The sequence below is a fragment of the Pipistrellus hanaki genome, assembly GCF_964339955.1.
Source record: "Pipistrellus hanaki genome assembly, chromosome: 2".
NCBI lineage: Eukaryota > Metazoa > Chordata > Mammalia > Chiroptera > Vespertilionidae > Pipistrellus > Pipistrellus hanaki.
The window spans coordinates 34,187,003-34,201,584 of NC_140504.1; the positions used below are offsets into that span (position 1 = coordinate 34,187,003).

Genomic DNA, 14,582 nt, shown 5'->3' on the forward strand with positions numbered 1-14,582 from the left:
AGTGACAGTCAGTGTCAGAGATGACTGAATGAGGAGGGTCCAGCTAGGAAAAGCAAAAACAGAAAATGGGAGATGTTTAAGAAATTCAAACACAAGAACATTTGCAAAAAAATCATTAAAAGTCAACTGGGTACAGGTGTTTTTATTTGGTAATTTATAAAAGTAAAGAGGCCCCTATATTAATATATTTTTTTGGGGGGGTAGCCTCTTCCCTGCCCTCTGGGGATGTGGCTTATACCTTTGACTGTGGCTTGAATAATAAATGGATATTCACCTTTCAGCCTTATGGGATCAAATGAGACTTTGAAAATAATTTGCCTCTAAATAATTAAGAGTAAGCTGTATAAAATAATTTTTTAGTATAAGTAATAAGTGGTTTGACAAATTAAATTACCTTGCTCTAACTTTGGTTGTCCTTATAATTTTTGCACAGTGTAAAATTCCAGAATGCATTTTTAAGGTCACTCAGCTATTTACATGCTAATATACATTTATTATTAATACACACAACATTTTTTTTTCTCATTTAAGGGTATAGGTGTGTGTTTATAATAAAGAGAATGGATATCTTTGAACTTCATTCACATAGCTGCAAGTATTTTTTCATTCATTTAAACTGAATTGCGATTTATCTATAAGGCTTATGTGATTATATTTGTGGAAGGCTAGGTAGCAGAAACATTATACCATAGATAATGGTATTAACATATTCAGATCTGCAACTCAGCCCTTACTGCTTTACACATGTAATTAGGTTGTTTCCATGGTAATGATCTAATTACGGGCTTCTCCTTGGCCTCCTGTAATCACATTTGCTGCATTTTGGCAGAGATGTTTTCCTTATTTAGTTGAACTGCAACACTTGACAAGATGTTCTCTCTTAAGATGAATAATAATTTTCCTTACGAGAGAAAAAGAAAAAAAATGAAACAACACCATCCAAGGTGATTTGAGAAGGATTATAGACATTTGACTAAGCATGCCATTATTAAAATATCTATTACCCTTGAAAGCATGATCTATTTTTATCATTACTGAAAGAACTCATAGGAGGTTCTCATTTTAAAAAATCATGCATGCTATTTAAATATATTATTGCCATGGGGCCCAAGATCCTGAAGGAAATGTTAGGTCAAGAAAGAGAAAGCTCTGGAGACGTTGGCAGGAAGAGAAATGGAGACTGTATTCAGTGAGAATATTATATTGTGATTGACAAGGCTATTCATGAAAAGGTATTTGATTACTGTTGCCATGGCAATAGGAAACACCTGAAAAAATCAATTAAGGCTTATTTAGGCAGGGATCCAAACACAATCCTTTATATACATGTGGAGGAAGACAGATGATGTAAATACTTGTGGAAAAGAAAGCTTTATTGTCACGTGGCCCTATCAGAAAAAAATGTGCAATAGAACAAAAGTTTAACTCTTTTATATGTATACAATGCCACTATGCTATGAAGCATTTTATAAGAAAACTAGAGGCCTAGTGCACAAAATTCATGCACAATGGGGTCCCTAGTCCTAGCCAGTGATCAGGGCAGATTGGGGCTAGGCTGCTCAGGGCTGGGCCAGAGAGGAGATGACAGTTACCATGCCAATCAGGGCCTACTGGCCAGGGGAAGGTTGGTCAGCTGGGGGAGGTTGGCTGGGGGAGCACCCTGACCACCAGGGGAAGCTGCTGTGTTGAGCACCTGACCCCTAGTGGTCAGTGCGCATTATAGCATTATAGTGACCAGTCATTCTAGTCATTCTGGTCACTTAGGCACACACACACACACACACACACACACACACACACATATATATATATATATATATATATATATATATATATATATATATATATATATATATATATATATATATATATTAGAGATTAGAGGCCCGGTGCACCTCAGCCCAGCCTATAACCTCTTCAATCTGGAATCCCTTGGGGGATGTCAGACAGCCAGTTTAGGCTTGGTCCCTGTCTGCCTGCCTGATCACCCCTCACTGCCCTCCTTGCCAGCCTGGTTACCCCACACAGCCTGATGTTCAGTCATTTGGACTTCCCTTATTAATCCCACTGCCAGCCTTGTTGACCCAGGCAGCCTTCTGGTCATTACTGTTATTGTGATGGCATCCCAGACAATTTGCATATTCTTCTATTATATGGGTAATATGCTAATTAGGCTGAATAGAACAGATATCTTCCAGACAGAGCCACAGCCACTGCAAGGGCCAAGGAGGGTCAGCAGCTGCGGCGGCTGCTAGGGCCTGCAGTGGCAGCAGCAGCAGGGTGATGGGGATGGTGCCTTCCCTTTATTGGTCCGGTTGCCTTCCACAGAGGGAGGCCAGACTGCAGCTTAGGCCCATTCCCTATGGGAGTGGGCCTAAGCCTTTAGTAGGATATCCCCTGAGGGCTCCCAGACTCTGAGCTAGAGGGTCAGGCCAAGCTGAGGGACCCTCCCCAGGGCATGAATTTTCATGCACCAGGCCTTTTTATAGCAGAAATAATGCATGTACAGGCAATGTAGGCTTGTTATTCTGAGGGTTAGGAAGAAGGTTTATGGGTTCCATTGGCATCATGTCAGGGTACTGGTACCCAGGGGCGAGGAACTTGCTATGAGCTTCTGTAATCATTATAGAAGTGACTGCAAATCCAAAATTAGGGGAGTAGAGCTCTGAGGACCCAGCATGTTAAAATTGCATTTTGCATGGAATAGAGAGGGCAGATATAGTATTTTTGTAACTTAATTGATTAAAAGGCATAGATATAGCATGGTGCTTGGGAATAATTAAAATGATAATTGATTTTGTGTTTGTAGCAAACAACCCTTATAAAATATCATATAGTTTGGTTTTAGAAATATAAAGTGCTATTTTCCTAGGGGGGAAATGGTACTAAAGAGATAATTAGTTATCATTTGCAGATAACTAACAGGAATATTTATCTCCTTCTTTAAGTGTATTCATTCAATGGGAAAAAATACTACTACTTGTAATGCACAGGCACAGGACAAGGTCCTGGGAGTCAGAAAGACATATTTGCTACTCTCAAATTATTTTGTGGAGAAAAGAGGAAAGAAAAGAGGCTAATTTTAACCTTGGGCTAAGCAGTAGAATGTAGGGAATCATAGCATGAGTTGGAAGCACAGAGGGTGGGGTATGTCAGGGGTCTAGCAGTGGGAGCAGAGGCCAGGGATAGCATGGTACATGGACCAGGCATCACAGGACCACTTAAAGTAGGACAGTGGGTTGGGAGCCTGCGCAGTATGACAGGGAACGATGAGAGATGAGGCTGGAGTGCAAGCAGGGCAGGAGCGCCAGGTACGTGTAAATCATGCTGATGAACGTGGCTCTCTGAGCACAATCAGAATCAATTAAAGGGTTTCAGGCAAGGAGACAACATGGTGCAATTTGCAATACCTGCTGCTGTTCCCTTTGACATCCAGTTTTGAAGCAGTGATTTTTGAAGAATCAATCCAACAGTTTACATTCTGAAGTAGAGTGCTGACTAGTGTAGTCTTAGGGGAGCCACTTTACGCCCCCTAGTACCATGTTATCCTCTCTAAGGGCCTCCGCTCCATTCCTCTAAGGATGTGGTTTGCTTTTGGTTTGTAAACAGATGTGCCTACAGTGTGAGAATGCATCTGTACGCATGAGTGTATTGTCCTTGATTACTCAGAGCTCTGTCCTATCTATGAGCCAGCTGATCTCTAACCCCCTTTTCCCCCACCACGAGGCCCTGCCAGGAGGGTGGTGGTGGTGGTACCTGTCATAAAGTAGGATGTGGGCTTCCATAGTCACTGGGTGCGAGAGAGAATGACAGTTTGAAGAAGTGGTCATAAAGCATTGGGAGCATGGCAGTGAATGGCTTTCATAGTCTCCACTCTGATTTGATTGCTCCAAGGACAGTTTTTTATTGAGTCCCATATAGCATGTGACAGTGATTTAAGTACTTGAAGGCCACCGTCAAAATAAACCAGCTCTCCTCTGTTTGGGGGGCAAATCTACTAAACATGTAAAGAAGAGAAATATACGTGTTGTAAGTCAGAAATATCTCTTGAAGGGAAAAGGAAGGTCAGAGATCTGTTGGTTGGTTAGAGGATAAACTTTCTCTGAAAGCTTGGCTAGAGAACATGGACTTGGAATTCAGTTTTCTCACATGATAGAGAATGGAAATGCGATAATATATTCCACTGGACAATTTTGCTTAGTTTATTAATTATTAGCATCAACCATGCTCATTTAAAGGGCGTTATTGTTTCATATTGATGTATAGGTAATGTTTTATACTGAAGAAAGGTTACTATATGTTTATTCAGTAAACATTTACTAAAATACCTAATGTTTGTCAGGTACTTGGTGTAATCAGATGAAAAACTCTCAGAATTCACTTTATAGAGTTGGAAGGAGACTAGACTTTGAATGGTGAATGCACACTGCAATGTGCAGGTGATTTGTAGAATTATACACTTGAAATATATAATTTTAGTGACCAGAGTAACCCAATTAATTTAATAAAAATAAAATGTATAGCTAAAATCTAGAAAAGGTTCATATTAAAATGCATTGTTAATTATAAAATGGGTAATATAAGAAGTATAGTGATGAAACATGCTTAAGGGGCCTCAGCTGAGGGTATTTAGTCTGGGGCAGGAGGTATTTAGGAATCGGATTATTATCAGTATTTCCAGAATTCTTAATAGTTCAAGTCTAATTCTAATAAAATTATGCCATATGAAAACCTCAGAGTAATGAAAGTAATTAATAAAATAAGGGAAAATGAAATATTTAGAAGAATCCCTTGTAACTGATCAAATTGTTTTGTTTGGTAAAAATGAAGGTCAGATGATCTAACTGGTTTTATTTATCTATTTATTTCTTTGTTTGAGCTTCTGTGTTTTAGGAACTATTCCCATTTGGGATTACAGAGATAAACAAAGTGGACAAAGTGTTTCTTGGATGTCACGGAGTTTAATTTACAGGGAACATAAGAACTTGACCTTCTCTGTTAAAATCAGGCCTTTGGATATGAAACTTGGAACAGAAAAAGACATTCGTGGAAAACTAGAATCTGAATAAAACCTGTAGTTTAATAAATATTATTGTACCAATGTTAATTTGTTAGTTTGATATGACTACTGTCTTTATGAAAGATGTTACTATCAAGGGCAGGTGGGTGAAGGCCCTAAGGGAACTCTCTCTGCTTTTTTTGCAAATCTTCTATAAGTCTAAAATTATTTCAAAGCAAAACTAAACTAAAGCTAAGCAAACAAACAAAAAACTGGGCCTTAGCTGTTGTCTGCCTTGTGTTTTCTGTGTTTCTCACATCATCTCTACCCTCTGCTTCCTTATTTCCAGTGAATGTCACTGGTGAGGAAGAACAGATGGATGAAGGTCAGAGTGTTATTGGACTCATGCATGCATTACCATGCTACTTCGTGCTTTCAGATGTCAAAGGCTGTTTCCTGAGCACCTATGTTGTAACAATTATTGGAACCAGTGATTACTATCATGATCTTGGCCAATGCCATAAATTCCAAGGCTTTGAAGTAGAAACTTTATAGAGATGATCATGTTGCTGTACCTCCAGGGATTTGGGCTGTGGATTTAAATGTCACTCCTTATTTTGTGTCAGGTCTAAAGATGCTAGAGTTGGGACAGTTTTTGAAGATCATCTGGTCTAAATATTCATTTCATAGGTGAGGAAACTGATGCCTGGTCATAAGAACGGATTATTTCAAGATCACATTTCCAGTTAGTGATGAGGCCCGAAGTAGAACCAGCTTTTTTTTTTTTTCTTTTTTTGACGTTATTAAGGTACTTTCCTCATAATAAGCTACTTTCTAAAATTTTCATATAGCTTAGATTCCAATGAACAAACTTGGTGCCAAACATTTATGGGTGATAGTTCATTCTATCATAAACAGGCCATCACCATGAGCAATATACCATATTAGAGCCTGGTGGGAAATCTAACACAGGAAGTAATTCTGTAGGCAGCAATATGCATGCTTGCCGAGAAATATTGTCTGAATTAATTATTCACTAAAAACTGATCAGAACATTCCTTCTTCTGTGATTGATTTTGTGACATCTACATGTCTAAATTGACACCAAAAATAACAAGTATCAAAATAGCATTATTCTACAGAAATTTTGTTGTGTAAGGCACTTAAATATAGTTCAAGTGTCCAGGTTTTATTTTTAACGGTGTGTATTAGGTGAGATCCACATATCTGCAAAGGGCACATGAATGAGGCCCTTACCAGTAGAATGAATTTTTACTCAATACCACAAGCAGTACGTTTTAAAGAGAATAGTTGTACATTAAATGGACATAGCAGCTGTGACTGTAGCCAACATTGAATCCTAGTTTGTTTCCTTGTCTTTCAGAAAGGCTTAGTGATATGATCCATACCTGCAGATAATTACAACTAGAATTGTTGTAGAAAAGCTGCGTGTTTCTATCCTGGCCCATGTAATTTTCTCCCAGATATCATGGTTGTTTCAGTCTTACTATGACACACATTTCCCCAGTCCTGTAACCTCCACCTTTGGTAGTGTGGTTCAGCCTTACCTCCCCTCTCCACTCCACCCCACCCATTGCATGTCCGCCACCACCCTGCCTATCAGAATGCTTCTTGCATCACAGCTACCTGTGTCCACTGCAAGGTGTGGGCTCAGGCCCAAGAGACTGCTCAGCAGAGAGTCATACTCTTCAGTAGCTGTGGTCCGTGAGGAAGCAGGTTGCCATCATTATGCACATCTTATCTTGGATCAAACCCATGAATGATTGGAACACTTATCCAAATCTCTCTCTGGTGGGGTCCTTTCCATCTCTCTTCTTTCTTCATTGAACATCTCCTGACCTTTCAGCCTCTTTCCTGTCTCCCTCTTCTACCTTTTCTCCTCCTTCTTCCTCTTTTCTATTCCCCAAATAGCACCTTGTTGCACCTGGAACTGAGTTAGGTCCTGGGGACACAAAAATGAATAGGACGAACCTGGTTCCCCGATGCCTGTGCCTGACTATTCCGTGAGTGAGGGTCTAGCCATCCCCCCCACTCGCCCTGTCAGCCTCTCGGTGCTTCCCCTCTCCCTCTGTGCACTGTAAACCTCCATTTACAGCAGACAGTCTCTAAGGTAACATACTGATGAGGAATAACTGTCAAGCAGCATGAAGATATTTAATGATGGCTTAAAAAGAGCCTGGGAATAAAGTCATGAGGAATAACTGTCAAACAGCATGAAGATATTTAATGATGGTTTAAAAAGAGCCTGGGAATAAAGTCGTATGAGAAATTTGTTACATATTTAATTTAGGGAAGATTGTTACAGTATCAGGGGAGGAAAGGGAGAAAATATATTGCTCTCCATAAAAATGCAGTAAAAGATAAAGCACAAACAGCCCCTCTGTTATGTTGAAATATTGTCATTCTGTGATTAAACGGAGGCAGCAAGGTGGTTTCTGTTTGGCACTCGTGCCAGGAGTGGAGGAGGGGGAAAGGCTGTAGAATTGGATAGCTTCTGGAGCTCGGAGGAAATTGAAATGCAAACAAAGCACAGCAGTGCAGAGATTCTGGGGGTCTTCAGGAGAGCCCTGGTCCTTGGTGAGACAGATGGGCCATGAAATGAACCTACATTTCAGGCCATTTTGATACCTCTCTGTTTTCCTCAGCTTGGCAGCAATAATAGAAAGCAAGGTCACATCTTTTTTTTTTTTCCTTTTTTTTTTTTCCTTCAATGTACAAAAACTAATGTTATGTCTTTGCCATCTTGGGAATCTAAGAAAGGAACCATCTTGCAAATGAGTCAGCCTGAAGTGTCCAGATAGCTCAGTCAATTTTTGGCTCTGTGCTTTAGCACATTCCATTAACAGGGTGGACTGCGTGTGCCTGTGAGCCTTCAGCAAGTGGCAGGCATTTCCTAGTCCATCACTCATTTGAGTTCCTGAACCTGGGATCAATAAATATTCCATTACTGCATTATTTATGGCCAGCTATAAACAATTTCCATCATTAAATCTTTGCCTCTTAGTTGTCCCTCATTAGCAAGGGATCAATTTCAGATCCCAGTTTGGGTCATGCCCAGAATTATAGAAAAGCAGTGTGTGAGAGTGTTTATTCATATGCATACTTATATTTCATTTTGAAAATAGACACATGACAAAAAATGATTCCTGTATCTAATATTTCCATAGTGTTTCAGTGCCAAATGTCACCTCGAGCTTTATTTTGGATGCCGTTGTAATGACATGGGAAAAACATTAAACAGCACTTGCAGGAGTTTGGGTTCTTAGCATATATCTCCGTCTTTCTAATCACTGGTTGTTGTGTGACCTGTCAAGTAACTCATTTGCTCCAGTTTCTTCATTTATAAAATAATTGGATTAGAATGTGTGATACCTGAGTTTCTTTATAGGCCCTATATTCAGTGAATGGAAGAGGATTGTAAAAGGGGGTGGTGGATGACATGTGGGAACAGGACTTAAGTAGCACCCTTTGCTGATGTTCAGCATTCCTATTGGAACAGTGACAATAAAGGTCATTGTGTCAAGTCTGAGTGCCCTGTGGGAGATCACCCACTGGTCATGTATGTTTAATAATTGTCTCTTTTCTAACATAGGGAGCAATTCTACCTGGGAGAAGACAGGTTGCATAGAGTTGTAAGACTGCCTGTAATCTGGAGGCAATTAAAATATGTTTTATTCAGAATAGTATTATTTTTGTTTTGTTTTGTTTTGTTGCTATTTTGCTTTTAATGAGAACTTGAATGATTTTGCTGGGCTCAGGTTATAATTTCCATAATCCTCACCACTTGCCTCCTTCCTTTACTTTGACCTCCTGATCCTAGAGGTATTTAGATTGGGAATAGCTAGTCCAAGGAACTCAGAGGGAAGAGTGGTCAGTCATTCAGGCAATAGGTCCTGAGCACCGACCGTGTGCCAGGGTAAGTGGGTGGTACTGCGAACACCGAGGGAGACACACTGGTGTGTTCCTTCCCAGTAGAGTTCATATTCCAGTGAGGGACACTAGCATAACACATCTTTCTACAAATACTAAATAATGAGGCCTGTGCTAGGTAGCATAATCAGAGAGCCTGATATGGTCTCAGAGCAAGGGAAGGCTTCCCAAAGAAGGGATTTTTAAACTGAAACATAAAATAAAAGAAGAAATTATTCAGTGTAGACAATATAAGGAAAAGAAAATATTGAGTAAGGGATGAAGGCACAGAGGTGTGATGGTATAAGTTGCAAAATGAAGAGTTGATATCTTGATTAAGACTAGCATGGGTTAGCAAAAACATGTCTATGTCTGTTTCTTCAAAACTCTAATATTATTAAAGGACTCTGGGGGGGGGGGAAAGAATGGGTTTTTCATGGTTTCCTGTGAAGCTTTTTCCCTGACCCCTACTTGACCTTCTTATTTATTTATTTATTTATTTATTTATTTATTTATTATTGATTTCAGAGAGAGGAAAGAAGAGGGAGAGAGAGAGAGAAACATCAATGATGAGAATCATCAATTGGTTGCCTATTGGAAATTGAGCTTGCAATCTAGACACCTGCCCTGATCAGAAATTGAACCATGATCTGTAGGTTCATGGGTCAAGGCTCAACCACTGAGCCACACCGGCCGGGCTTGAGCTTCTCATTTATTTTACTCTTTATTTACTCAAGCCAGCAAACTTGGAGTGGTCCTTGGCTCTCTTCTCCATCTCATTAAACAACTCTCCAGTCACCAAATCCCATTCCTTCTATCTGTGCAATGCCAGTGACTTCTTCTACTTCCTTTCCTTTCTTCTTGCTTCCACCCTTCTTTAGACCCTCATACCTTCACAAGGGTATATGGCAATGGAATGGATCTCTCTCTGATCAGAAGGGCCCCATTCCCCACCCAAGATGCATCTTCCTAAAATACTTTCTCACACAGACTGACCTTTTCAACGGATGTCTTTGGCCTCTTGTTACATAAAGAAAAAAGGCACAACCTCTTACTTTTCCACCGAGGGCCTTAAACCACTATGAGAGCTTATGTTCCCTTATTCTGCCCTGAGTTCTTCATCCTGGCCACATAGACCATCTAGAGAATATAGAAAATCTGGTATCATGAGTGACTATTTTGAGAGAAAAAACAGTGTAGCAAAAACATACATTTGGGAAAAATCACAATTCTTTTACTCCACACTAGTGTGATAATGACTAACTTTTTATATATTCCTTTTGCTTGTATACACAAGTATAAATAACAAATTGCCATCACAGTATAATGGACCTTTGCTAGATTGTGCGCTGTGGTAGATCGTATTTTCCATGATCATGTTCTCTTTTCAATATATCATTAATGTTCTCCTATTGAGAGAAAGGGATGCTATTCACTCCCCTTGAATCTGATAAGGTCTGTGACTATAGCCAAATTAATGCTATGCCTTCTACTTCTAGGGCACAAAAAGTGATACAGTTTCTGCATGTATTTCTTGGGGTGCTTGCTCTTAGAATCCAGGTAACATACCAAGGAAGCAGGGAGTACACATGGAGAAGTAACATGGAGAAGCCACATGGAGAGGCCTTGTGTAGATATATGAACAAAGGCTCACAGCCAGCATTAGCTATAGACTCACCAGACTTCTAAGTGAGGAGGTCTTTGAAATGACTCCAGCACCAGTCATTAACTGGGTGCAGCCATCTCAGAGAGGCAAAGAGAGACTGCCAACATCAGAACTATGACAGCTAATAAAAAAGTGGTAGTTGTTGTTTTAAGCCACTTTAGTTCAGGATGATTAATAATGTTACAGCAATAAGTAGCCAACCTATGCCTTAAATCAGTAAAATAGGCTTATATACATGCATGCAAGTCTTTTGGTTTTTGGTTGATGTCTCTCCCTTACTCCCTCTCACCTTCCCTCCAAGGTTTGATGGTTTGATCGATGTTTCTGTCTTTGGATCTGTTTTATAGGGGAGTGAAGGCATGAATGGGGGGGGGGGGATGGTGGTAATGGGGGGATAAGAATACATATGTAATACCTTAATCAATAAAGAAATTTAAAAAAATAAAAAAACAAAAAAATCAGTAAAATATATACATAATTTAAAATTAGAAGTTTATCCCAAGGAAAAAAAAATTCAAAAGGTAAAAGAAATACTTTCTTACAAATGTACAGTATTACTTATAACCTGAAAATAATGGGAACAGAAAACCAGTTGTGAAAATGTTTTTTATATTTAGTTACATTTGCTTTGCTATCTAGCTTGTCAACTTTATGAAGGCAGAGAGTATATTTTAAATTTAACACTTAGGTTCCCTACACTATATTATTTTTTAATACAGTGCTGTATTCCATGAATATTTTTCATGATTATCTTAAATAACTTTTTGAAGGTTATTCAAATTGTTCTATGTTGTCTTTCCAAAATCTTGTCTCCTTTTGCAGGTGAGGATAAGAATCTAACTGTGAGGTCACACAGGTATGAAGTGGTAGCATTGTGTTCTGTATGTACTCAAGATCATGTGTCTTTAATCCTGGGACATGTTTCACTACTCCACCAGTGCTATTTGTCATGCATTTTCTTTCTAACAATATTTGTAGAAACATGATGGATATTCCTGTGTCTGGGAAGGACTCTGTCTTTGTCCTAGAGCCTAGATGTGTTTTCTAATGGAGCTTGCTGAAGCCCCATAAAAACCAATAGCTGAGACCAAAGGTCAAGGTGGGCAAAGTATCTGTTGACCTTGCTGGGAATGGCATTTTGGGCTCAGTGATAATGTATCAGAAAGGCCCCACCCTTGGTCTACCCTAAATTTTCTTGTGAAATGCCAAGATGGTTAGTTACTATGATATCTTTAATAATGGATCCTTGAAAAGGTTGAGAATAAGAGGAAAAAATAATGTAAAGAGCACTAACTGTGGAGTCAGATCTGGATTTGAACCCTGATGCCTCCAGTGCTGTGGTTTACTGACTTCTCAGAGCCTCCTTTTGCTCATCACCTAAATGGAAAATTCTGTACTTCCCACTTCATTGGGTTGAGAGGGAACAATGAGATGATGTACATAAAATGCTTTCTTATAATGCATGGCTCTCAATGCGGACTGAACAATTAATCTAATCTTATATAACAGCTAAAATTTTATTGTTGTTAAACTTAAAAAAAATGAGTCTAAATATCACCTGAACTGTCTACAAGATTCTCATTCAAAGTGTTTGTGTGACTTTGGGCAAATCATATTGTGAGCACCAAGGAGGATTTGACTGGAGGATTTCCTAGATTCTTATCTTCTGAATTTAAAATTCTGTCTTTAAAATAGTATCAATAACTTGTATGACATGAAACCATTTGGGGTTTGTTAATCTTCTAATTGGTTTCCTTGTAATTACTTCTTAGTTTGTCTTTCAAATACCAGGTGACCTCCTGCCGTTCTGGTATTTGATTTGCTGATGGTTGGAAGATGTTTACCCTCTGCAAACATTTCATTAGTAATGACCACAGTCTTTACAGTATCACTGCATTTTTATTAAGAATATAATTATTCCTCCATGCTCATGGTGCAACCTCTAATTAAACAGTCTGTTTGAGAAGCTATCATGGCTGTTCTGAAGGCCATGTTGGATTCTACTGGTGGTAACCAGCCTTGTTTACCAGATAGTAGGCCTATTATCCTCATTTATTCAGTCACAATTAAGTAAAACTAAAATCATAAATGACGTTTGCAACTTAAGGCGAGGTTATCATTTGCAAAGGATTACAATATAAATAATCCTATAAGTTTGATGTAATTGCTCTTCATTTACAGATTAAAAAAAAACTAAGCCTCAGTTTATGGCGTGTCATGTAAATGCAGATAATCAGGAATAAGTCATTTCAAAGCTGGGTCTCTAAGCCTTGTCTTGCTTCTAGAGATTGCCCATTCCACTATACACTGTGGTGCTCTGTTGGAGAGACTCAGCGTCATTCATGCTGCATGAGTTGAGAGAAAAATTGCCAACCAATGTTTCAGTTTTCCTTTGACTATAAGTGAACATATCAGCAAAGTAGAAGTGGGGATATATCAGAAATGTAGCTAGGAGGGAATCAGGAAGAGAATAGTCTCTAAAAATGGTTCTTTTCAACAATTAAAGAAAGAAATAGGTTAACATCATAGCAGTCAAAATTATTGTAAGATAGTAGAGGCTGCATAGGCAGCAACCTTGGGGCATTAAAAGAGGGTAGCAAAAGCACAGAGCCTTTTTATCACCTTTGACCACGGAGGCCCCTCTCTGGCTGCTGCTACTCAGTTATTCCAGGATTAGATGTGTACATCATAGTTGCACCTCTAGGGTAAGTGGCTGAAAAAGTAAGAATTTAATTCTTCCAGCATGGTGAATCAGAACAATGCAGTAAGTGTAACTGATCACAGGAAGATCACTGTGGCTTATAGATAGGAGATCTCTTGAGCTTCAGTTCTCTTTCATCTGTAACATTCTATGACTGTATAGTGAAATGTTCCCTGGTGATTATAAATGTTGACTAGAAATCAGGCCTTGGGTTGAATTTAAAACTTAGTCATGGTTTGGAATATGCTCAATGTATGATATCAGATCTATATGTCATCCCCAACCCCCCCTTTCTTAGCCAGGAATTAAAATTGGAACAGCTCATCTCATAAAATATGTTATTTACATAAACCAGATATATAGAATTAATATCCTATTCTCTTTCTCAAGAAGAGCCTTGAGATGTAACATTGACTTGGGAATACAGAAAGGTATCGAAAGAAGGACAGAACGTTAACTGAGAAATGAATGAGCAAAACAACAGTAGCTTGGTTGAGTAGTGAAGATGTGTCATGTGATTTACATACATCATATCTAGTCTTTGTAATAGCCCTGAAAGGAAGATAATTGTACCTCCATTTAACAGACATAGAAACTGAGGTTCAAGCAAATTAAAAAAAATGCTTAAGGCCCTTTATATAAAGGAGAGCTCTTTTTCCATTAGAAGCAAACAAGGATTAATAGTCTCTTGGCTAGAGAGTAAGTCAGGTGATATCAATATTCCTTGTGTTTTATGGAAGGCCTTAGTAGAGATAAGGAAAATATTTTGAAACTAAAATTTTTGAAGGGGTTGGGAAATCTGAGAGGGAGGACAGGCTTTTGACATTTGGGGGTCTTTAGCCTTTTGGAATTTTGATGACAGACAGATTGGAAGCTTTGGGGTTTGGGGAAGTGAGAGTTCCTTAAATGTCTTTTGGCTTAGGTGAGTCCTGGGTGGCTGAATCCTTTGGGACTGGGGAGGCTTCTGGTAAGGCATGCTTGGTGCTATAGAGCAGAATAGGTCCAAAGCAAGGCAAGCTAGAACATCTGCTTGGGATACTTTCTGCTCAAGGCAAAGAGGGAGAGGGTACTCGCCATGTAGGTAATATGGGACTCAGGACAGATGCTTTGTCTAAAAATAGAGCATTTGCTTTATATGCATTTATAGAGCATCTGCTTTTGCTGTGCCTATAAAAACTGAGACATGACATGGCCTACATGGAATGAGGAATCCCAGCAATGGCTACATTTATTTTGAAGTGTGTATTAAAAATAGTAAAGAAGCACAGAAGGATATTCAGTTATAT

At 39.0% G+C, this 14,582-nt stretch overlaps 2 long non-coding RNA genes across 2 annotated transcripts in view; one reads left to right on the forward strand and one right to left on the reverse strand.

The window, feature by feature from the left end:
- Positions 1 to 14,582, reverse strand: part of LOC311618214 — a 324,594-nt gene that overhangs the window by 267,500 nt on the left and 42,512 nt on the right. The gene's annotated exons all lie outside the window — the stretch shown is intronic.
- The window catches only part of LOC311618216, an 85,805-nt gene that overhangs the window by 6,967 nt on the left and 64,256 nt on the right, over positions 1 to 14,582 (forward strand). The window lies entirely within an intron of this gene.